This window comes from Arachis ipaensis, chromosome B2, assembly GCF_059453495.1.
Source record: "Arachis ipaensis isolate K30076 ecotype BB chromosome B2, ASM5945349v1, whole genome shotgun sequence".
NCBI classification, from domain to species: Eukaryota; Viridiplantae; Streptophyta; class Magnoliopsida; order Fabales; family Fabaceae; genus Arachis; species Arachis ipaensis.
Window position 1 is genome coordinate 114,534,205 of NC_142437.1, and position 9,394 is coordinate 114,543,598.

A 9,394-nucleotide genomic window follows, 5' to 3' on the forward strand; every position below is an offset into this window, starting at 1 on the left:
TTGAATCCTATTTTGTAAGTAGATATTTAAGAGCAGCATGGTCAGTGTACACAATCACTTTTCATCCTACTAAGTATGATCTAAACTTGTCAATGGCATAAACCACTGCAAGTAATTCTTTTTCTGTGGTTGTGTAATTTTTCTGGGCATCATTTAAAACACGGCTAGCATAATAAATGACATGCAGAAGCTTGTCATGCCTCTGCCCCAATACTGCACCAATGGCATGGTCACTGGCATCACACATTAATTCGAAAGGTAATGTCCAGTCTGGTGAAAGAATAACTGGTGCTGTGACCAGCTTAGCTTTTAGAGTTTCAAACGCCTGCAGACACTCTGTGTCAAACACAAATGGTGTGTCAGCAGCTAGCAGGTTGCTCAGAAGTTTTGCAATTTTTGAAAAATCCTTTATAAACCTTCTATAGAATCCTGCATGCCCCAGAAAGCTATGATTGCCTTAACATTGGCAGGTGGTGGTAATTTTTCAATTACCTCTACCTTAGATTGATCCACCTCTATTCCCTTGTTCGAAATCTTGTGCCCAAGGACAATCCCTTCAATCACCATAAAGTGATATTTTTCCCAGTTTAAAACCAGGTTAGTCTCTTGGCATCTTTTCAGAACCAGTGTCAGGTGATCAAGACAGGAGATGAATGAGTCTCCATATACTGAGAAGTCATCCATGAAGACTTCCAGGAATTTTTCCACCATATAAGAGAAAATAGAGAGCATGCATCTCTGAAAGGTTGTAGGTGCATTACACAGCCCAAATGGCATCCTTATGTAGGCAAATACTCCAGATGGACATGTGAATGCTGTTTTCTCTTGATCCTGGGGATCTACTGCAATTTGGTTGTAGCCTGAATAGCCATCCAAAAAGCAGTAATAATTATGACCTGCTAGTCTTTCTAGCATCTGGTCTATGAATGGTAAAGGAAAATGATCCTTTCTTGTGACTGTATTGAGCCTTCTGTAATCAATACACATGCGCCACCCTATAACTGTTCTTGTAGGAACCAGTTCATTTTTTTCATTATGAACCACTGTCATGTCTCCCTTTTTGGGGACAACTTGGACAGGGCTCACCCAGGGGCTATCAGAAATAAGATAAATAATCCCAGCCTCCAGTAACTTGGTGACCTCTTTCTGCACCACTTCCTTCATGGCTGGATTTAGCCGCCTCTGTGGTTGAACCACTGGCTTAGCATTGTCCTCTAATAGGATCTTGTGCATGCATCTTGTTGGGCTGATGCCCTTAAGATCACTTATGGACCACCCAAAAGCTGTCTTGTGTGTCCTTAGCACTTGAAGTAGCGCTTCCTCTTCTAGGGGATTTAAAGCAGAGCTTATGATCACCGAAAAAGTGTCACCTTCTCCCAGAAATGCATATTTCAGGGATGGTGGTAATGGTTTGAGCTTGGGTTTAGGAGGTTTTTCCTCTTCCTGAGGAAGTTTCAGAGGCTCTTTCAATTCCTCTGAATCCTCCAGATCAGGCTGAACATCTTTAAAGATGTCTTCCAGCTCTGATTTGAGACTCTCAGCCATGTTGATCTCCTCTACCAAGGAGTCAATAAGATCAACTTTCATGCAGTCTTTTGGTGTATCTGGATGCTGCATGGCTTTGACAGCATTCAACTTAAACTCATCCTCATTGACTCTCATGGTTACTTTCCCCTTTTGGACATCAATGAGAGTTCGTCCAGTTGCTAGGAAAGGTCCTCCTAGAATGAGAGTATCACTCTTGTGCTCCTCCATTTCCAGCACTACAAAGTCAGTGAGAAAGGCGAATGGCCCAACCCTGACAATCATCTCTTGAATCACGCCTGATGGGTATTTAATGGAGCCATCAGCAAGTTGGAGACATATCCGGGTTGGTTTGACTTCTTCAGTTAAACTAAGCTTTCTGATAGTGGATGCAGGTATTAGGTTGATGCTTGCCCCAAGATCACATAAAGCTGTCTTGGTGCAATTATCCTCTAATATGCATGGTATCATAAAGCTCCCGGGATCTTTAAGCTTTTCTGAGAATCTTTTCAGAATGACTGCACTGCATTCTTCAGTGAGGAGAACTCTTTCAGTTTCTCTCCAATCCTTCTTATGACTCAAGATCTCTTTCATGAACTTGGCATAAGAGGGTATTTGCTCAAGTGCCTCTACAAACGGAATCTTTATTTCAAGAGTCCTAAGATAGTCTGCAAAGCGGGAAAATTGCTTATCCTGCTCCTCTTGGCGGAGTTTTTGAGGATAAGACATCTTGGCTTTGTATTCCTCAACCTTAGTTGCTGCAGGTTTATTTCCTACAGAGGTAGTTGGAGAAGCCTTTTTAGAGGGGTTGCTATCAGCACTTGTGTATGTCTGATCCCTCACTGGCGTTTAAATGTCAGGGTTAGAAGCTTGATTGACGTTGGACGCCAACTTCTTACCTATTTCTGGCGTTTGAACGCCAGAACTGAGCTTCTATTGGGCGTTTGATGCCAGCTCCTTGCCTGTTTCTGGCGTTTGAACGCTAGAACTGCGCGTGGGTTGGGCATTTAACGCCAACCTTGCATCCTTTTCTGGCGTTTGAATGCCAAAGTTGTTCCTCTCTGGTCTCTTACTGTCCTCAGAGGGATTTTGGATAATATTTTGCTCATCCTCTGTCAGTTGTTCTTTTCTTGGCTTTCTACTGCTCTGAAGTGAGGTGTTTAATGTTTTCCCACTTCTTAATTGAACTGCCTGGCACTCTTCTGTTATCTGCTTTGATAACTGCTGTTTTGTCTGATTCAATTGTGCTTCCATATTTTTATTAGCATTTTTAGTGTCTTGTAGCATCTCCTTGAATTCTGATAGCTATTTTGTTAGAAAACACAATTGTTGATTGAGTTCAGCAACTTGTTCTGGAGGACTAAGTTCAGTAGATACTGCTTTGGCTTCTTCTTTTATGGAGGACCCACTACTTATGTACAGATGCTGATTTCTAGCAACTATATCAATAAGCTCTTGAGCCTCTTCAATAGTTTTTCTCATGTGTATAGATCCACCAGCTGAGTGGTCAAGAGATATCTGAACTCTTTCTGTAAGCCCATAGTAGAAGATGTCTAATTGCACCCACTCTGAAAACATTTCAGAGGGACATTTCCTTAGCATCCCTATGTACCTCTCCCAGACATTATAAAGGGATTCATTATCCTCTTGTTTAAAGCCTTGGATGTCCAGCCTTAGTTGTGTCATCCTTTTTGGAGGGAAATATTGATTCAGGAATTTGTCTGATAACTGTTTCCATGTTCTTATGCTTGCTGTGGGTTGGTTATTTAACCACCTTTTAGCTTGATCTTTTACAGCAAACGGAAATAGTAACAGTCTGTATACATCCTGATCTACCTTCTTGTCACGTACTGTGTCAGCAATTTGCAAGAATTGTGCCAGAAACTTAGTAGGTTCTTCCTGTAGAAGACCGAAATACTGGCAGTTTTGCTGCACCATGACAATGAGCTGAGGATTCAGCTCAAAATTGCCTACTTTGATGGAGGTATACAGATACTACTCCCATATGCAACAGTAGTGGGATTAGCATATGACCCTAGAGTCCTTCTGGACTGTTCATTTCCACTTAAATCCATGATGGATAAAATGGAATTGATATGAATTGCAAAGAAAATAAATTTTTGTTTTTATTTTATTGAAGTAGAATAAACCAAATTATTAAGATAAATAAAAATAATAAGATAAAATAAAATAAAATAATTAGAATTTAAAATGTAAATTTCAAAAACTTAGAGAAAAAATAAATTTGAAAGTGAAAATAATTGCTTAATTGAGAAGATCTGAAAAACTTTGGATATGATTTTTGAAAAAGATTTTGAATTTTGAAAAGATTTGATTTTTAAAATAAAAATCTGAATTTTTAAAAGTAATTTTTGAAAATTTAATTTAAATTAAAGAGAAAAGATATTTTTGAATTTAATGAGAAAAGAGAAAAACAATAAAAAGACACAAAACTTAAAATTTTTTAGATCTAATGCTCCTTATTTTTGAAAATTTGGAGGAAAAACACCAAGGAACACCAAACATAAAAATTTTAAGATCAAAACACAAGCAAGACTCAAGAACACCTTGAAGATTCACAAGAACACGAAGAACAAAAATTCAAAGACTCAAAGGACTCAAGAACATAAAAAAAGAACACCAAACTTAAAATTTTTAGAAAACTAAAAATAAACTTTCGAAAATAAAAAAAATAACAAGAGAACACCAAACTTAAAAGTTTGACACGAGATTTAATCAAAGAAAAATTATTTTTGAAAAGTTTTAAAAGGAAGATACCCAATTACCATGAACATAAGCACAACGCTCTAGCCAACTGAGCTATAAATTTAACGCGTTTTTAAAAAAAGGTATTTAATGTATATACATTTTTTTAAATACTGATAATTTGAAAATGCAAAAGAAAAACAAGAAAATACACAGAATCAGGAAAAACTAAAGATCAAACAAGAAAAATAGTAAGAACAACTTGAAGATCAAGAAAGAACAATGAACACAAATTAGAAAATTTAAAAGAAAATAAAAACATGCAATTGACACCAAACTTAAAATATGAAACTAAACTCAAACAGAAAAACTCACTTATTAGTTTATAAAAATTTTTGAAAAATTTAAAAAGAGAAAATAAGGATTAAAAAAAATTTCAACCAAAAACAATAATAGAAGACGCAATTTTAGTGACTCTAAACTAAAAAGATAAATTTTTCCTAATCTAAGCAACAAAATAAACCGTCAGTTATCCAAGTAATACCTTACGTGAGTAAGGGTCGATCCCACGGAGATTGTCGGCTTGAAGCAAGCTATGGTTATTTTTTAATTCTTAGTCAGGAGATCAATGATAAGAGTGATTATATTTATGAAGAGTAAAAAGCATAAATTAAATAGTACTTATTATGCAGTAATGGAGAACAGATTGAGGTTTTGGAGATGCTCTGTCTTCTGAATCTCTGCTTTCCTACTGTCTCCTTCTTCACACACGCAGGTCTCCTTCCATGGCAAGCTGTATATTGGTGGATCACCGTTGTCAATGGCTACCATCCGTCCTCTCAGTGATAATGGTCCAAATGCGCTGTCACCGCACGGCTAATCATCTGTCGGTTCTCACTCATGTTGGAATAGGATCCATTGATCCTTTTTGCGTCTGTCACTACGCCCAGCACTCGTGAGTTTGAAGCTCATCACAGTCATCCCCTCTCAGATCCTGCTCGGAATACCACAGACAAGGTTTAGACTTTTCGGATCTCAGGAATGGCCGCCAATAATCCTAGCCTATACCACGAAGACTCTGATCATGAACCAAGAGGCTAAGAGATACACACTCAATCTAAGGTAGAACGGAAGTGGTTGTCAGGCACGCGTTCATAGGTTGAGAATGATGATGAGTGTCACGGATCATCACATTCATCACGGTTAAGTACAAGCGAGTATCTTAGCATAGAAACAAGCGTGATTGAATAGAAAACAGAAGTAATTGCATTAATTCATCGAGACACAGCAGAGCTCCTCACCCCCAATCATGGAGTTTAGAGACTCATGCCGTAAAGATACAACGTAAAATGTGAAAATGTCATGAGATACAAAATAAATCTCTAAAAGTTGTTTAAATACTAAACTAATAACCTAGGTTTACAGAAAATGAGTAAACTATGATAGATAGTGCAGAAATCCACTTCCGGGGCCCACTTGGTGTGTGCTGGGGCTGAGACTTGAGCTTTACACGTGCCTAGGCTGTTTCTGGAGTTAAACACCAGGTTGTAACATGTTTTGGGCGTTTAACTCCAACTTGTAACCTGTTTCTGGCGTTTAACACCAGAATAGGGCAGAGAACTGGCGTTGAATGCCAGTTTGCGTCATCTAAACTCGGGCAAAGTATGGACTATTATATATTGTGGAAATTCCTGGATGTCTAGTTTCCAACGCAATTGAGAGCGCGCCATTTGGACTTCTGTAGCTCCAGAAAATTTATTTCGAGTGCAGGGAGGTCAGAATCCAACAGCATCTGCAGTCTTTTTTCAGCCTGTGAATCAGATTTTGCTCAGGTCCCTCAATTTCAGCCAGAAAATACCTGAAATCACAGAAAAATACACAAACTCATAGTAAAGTCCAGAAATATGAATTTTGCATAAAAACTAATAAAAACATAGTAAAAACTAACTAAATCATACTAAAAACTATGTAAAATCAATGCCAAAAAGCGTATAAATTATCCGCTCATCATCTTATCATTAAAAGCTGTTTGCAGTTTGCAATGGACTCTTATTACCGTTGGTTGTTTTGGAAACAACGGCTGTGATTTATTTGTAAGTGAAAAAGGTTTTATTAAATCTTTAAAGTATTTTGGAATTCTGGAAGTCTTAATTAAAGCTAGTTTAGGTTTATTGAAATGCGGTTTTTTTTAGATCAAAGGTTGAGTAAAAGAGGTTAGTTCACTTTTCATTTACTTTCTAAATTTGTCTCTTTGGGTAACAATGAGTGAGTAAAAGGAAAAAAATGTTCTGAAAGTTGAAGATGATGGTTCATATAATTGGGTTAATGAGGATATTAAGATCCGTGGGTCGTTATTTACTGATAACGGGAGTGTGAATGAAATAGATGTGTCAAAGATAGTGAGGTCTGGGTTTTGGGTAGAATTACTGCCATACATAAGGGCTGAGCAAGTGTTTCATAGAAAAAAGGACTTTGAGTATTTTTATATATATAGTTGCGTTCTTGAGAAGATGCATGTGAAATTGTCATTTACAGCTTTTGAATGTAATGTTTTGAAACAGTTAACTATATCCCATCTCAGCTCCATCCGAATGGTTGGGAATTTTTGAGATGTTTTGAGATTTTGATAGAATTTTTGGAAATAAAACCGTCTCTTGAACTGTTTTTCTCTTTGTTTCAAGCTAAAGGGGTTTGGAAAGGGGTCTGGGTGAATTTGAATAGTTCCCAAGATTTTCGATTTTCAAACTCTATAAGTCTTCCTTTAAGAATTTTAAAAAAATATTTTTGAAAGTGAAATCTGTAGGCGAGGATTTTTCCTTTTATTTAGACGGGTATTTAGGAGAAAATTTTCTGATGTATTGGTGTTCACAACCGCAACATATACTCGGTCCGGAATAGATTACTCCTTGGAACGAGTGTATAATAGGCTATCTTGTTGAGTTTGTTGATAGAGGAGATTTGATCTCTATTTTTGAGTTACTTCCTTGGCAGGAAGATAAGACATCGGTTGTGAATTACCTTGATGAGAGCATGTTGAGTTGCTCCTTTTTAGTGGATTGTTGTTTTAGCTCTTTGTTTGACACTATTTGATTTTTATTTCTAGTGGCAAATATCCTGGCGTATCGGCAACGAGCTTGAGGGCTCGGCTGAAGATGAAGAATTTAGATAAGGAGGATTCATGTTCAAATCCAGAAAAAGTTGCCGGTGAGGGGGAGGTGAATCAACCAGCTCCAATGAAAAAAAATCTTTTTTTAAGAAAAGGAAGGTGGATGTGATTAACCTAGGAGATGAGATTGCTGAGAAGGACAGAGAGATTGCATTGGAGGAGCTTTCGGCTTTTGTTACGAAGCAAGAGAAACTTCATGGGTTTGCCGAAGGAGGTGATGGTTCTTCGATATGGGATAGAAAATTTCCTTTCATGGTAGTAGCTGATGAGGTTCTGCAATCTTTCTCTGACCAAGCTCTTATTGAAGAGTCTAGGGATGTTGTTGTTGAATAGTATTTGCAAGTATAAAAATTGATTTTATTTAGGTTAAATTACATAGTTAGTCCCTATACTTTTAGTGAAATTGTAAATTGGTCCCTATAGTTTAAAAGTTTGTAATTGGATCCCTGAAGAAAATTAAAATTTGTAATTGGGTCTCTACCGTTCAAACACCGTTTGATTTAACGGAATATTCCTCAGCATATTTACTATTTTAAACACGTGAGTTGCACGTGTTTAGCAGTAAGGACTAATTTACAGTTTTAGTAAAAGTATAGGGACCAACACTATAATTTAACTATTTAAAAATGACAAAAAAAATCCCTAACCCACCCTACTCCCTCCCCAGCCCTCTCACTATCACTTCTCCACTTTCCAAAATAGAGAAAAAAAGAGAAAAGAGCGTCATGAATTGAAGGAACACATTGCTCCTCAACTCTCCTCCGCCTCCAACCCTAAATGCAATAACTCTCGACTGCTCACAGCATCTTCAGCAGTGACGGGATCTTCGTCATCATCGTGCCGATTATGGAGGAGATGGCTGCCGTTGTTGTTGTTGTTACCATCTCAAGTGCTGTTTGGTTTATTATTATTATTGTTGTTGTTGTTGTTGTTGTTGTTGTTGTTGTTATTGTTGTTGTTGTTGTTACCTCCGATGATGAAGTTAGGATCGGTAGTGATGGCTGCAGTGACAGAATCAGCCAGGGATGGTGACTGTTGCTGTGGTTGATTGGATTCCTGATTGGGAAGAGGCAGCAATTTGTTGACACAATTGAAGACCGAAGAATTTTGATTGATTATGTAGGGTTTGAGTCTCAAAGTTTTGCGGGTGACCTTGAAAATTGGGTAACTGGAACAAAGGAACAACATTAAGAGGATGATGATGCCTGATTGGAAGAGTGAAAGTATTATTAGTATTATTTGATGATGATGAGTTTTGTGTGAGGTCCAATGTGACAGTTGGAAATGGTGCCGATCCTGAGAATGTTGCCATGCTTCAAGAAGTAGAAGAAGTAGAGCCCGATGGAAAAATAGCTCTTATTACTAGGAGGTTTGGGTTCATGATTCCATCTGCACTTGACTTGGAACCTGATAGTAACATGGTGGCAGCTGCTGTGGTGGTTGATGTCATGGCCATGGCTACCAGTGAAAAAGGGAGGGGAAGAGGGAAAAAGAAAGGATAATGGAAGAAAAGGAAAAGAAGAAGTGGACATTATGGTAAATGTGTATTTTTTTTACAGTAAACGTTATTCAGGACCTAATTACAAATTTTAATTTTCTTCAGGGATCCAATTACAAACTTTTAAACTATAGGGACCAATTTTCAATTTCACTGAAAGTGTAGGGACTAATTGTGTAATTTAACCTTTTATTTATTTGTTTTTGAAAAAACCAATCTATGTTTGATATAACGCGTATGTTGTAGGTTCTGGGTTTTCGTCAGGCTAGCAATAGTCGTAGTTGAGAAGTTCAGCATAAGAAGCTTTTGGAAAAGAGTGGAGAATTAGTTAGTTTGAAGGAAGAACTTGACTTGAAAGAAATAGTAATTAAGGAACTGAGAATGAAGTTGGCCGCAAAAGAAGAGGATTTGAAGTTGGAGAAGAGTCAGCATAATAATGACATATAAGCGCTAAAAAAAGAGATGACGAACTATCGCATATGAGGGATCAAATGATTGAG

The 9,394-nt window shown here is 37.4% G+C and overlaps 1 pseudogene; it reads right to left on the reverse strand.

The window, feature by feature from the left end:
• Positions 1-8,281: 8,281 nt before the first annotated feature.
• On the reverse strand, positions 8,282-8,846 carry LOC110268074 (WRKY transcription factor 6-like; annotated as a pseudogene).
• Between the last annotated feature and the right edge of the window lie 548 nt (positions 8,847-9,394).